The sequence below is a fragment of the Orycteropus afer genome, unplaced genomic scaffold (assembly GCF_000298275.1).
Source record: "Orycteropus afer afer isolate SDZICR_OR568_19922 unplaced genomic scaffold, OryAfe1.0 scaffold00219, whole genome shotgun sequence".
NCBI lineage: Eukaryota > Metazoa > Chordata > Mammalia > Tubulidentata > Orycteropodidae > Orycteropus > Orycteropus afer.
In genome coordinates, this window is record NW_006921806.1 from 5,700,976 (window position 1) to 5,701,566 (window position 591).

Below are 591 nucleotides of genomic sequence, written 5' to 3' on the forward strand. Positions count from 1 at the left end.
ACTATTATTCAAATCTATGCACCAACCACCAAGATGAGGATATTGAAGATTTCTACCAACTTCTGCAGTCTGAAATTGACCGAACATGCAATCAAAATGTGTTGATTATCACTGGTGACTGGAATGCAAAAGTTGGAAACAAAGAAGGGTTACCAGTAGTTGGAAAATATGGGCATGGAGATAGAAATAATGTTGGAGATCGCATGAGAGAATTTTGTAAGACCAATGACTTTTTCATTGGAAATATCTTTTTTTCAACAACATAAGTGATGACTATACACGTGGACTTCACCAGATGGGATACACAGGAATCAGATTGACTACATCTGTGGCAAGAGGTGATGGAGAAGTTCAATATCTTTAGACAAAACAACGCCAGGAGCTGATTGTGGAACAGACCATCAACTGCTCATGTGCATGTTCAATTGAAACTGAAGACAATTAAAAGAAGTCCACAAGAGCCAAAATATGACCTTGATTATATCCCTCCTGAATTTAGAGTCCATCTAAAGAATAGATTTGATGCATTGAACACCAATGACTGAAAACCAGAGGAATTGTGGGATGACATCAAGAACATCATCCATGAAG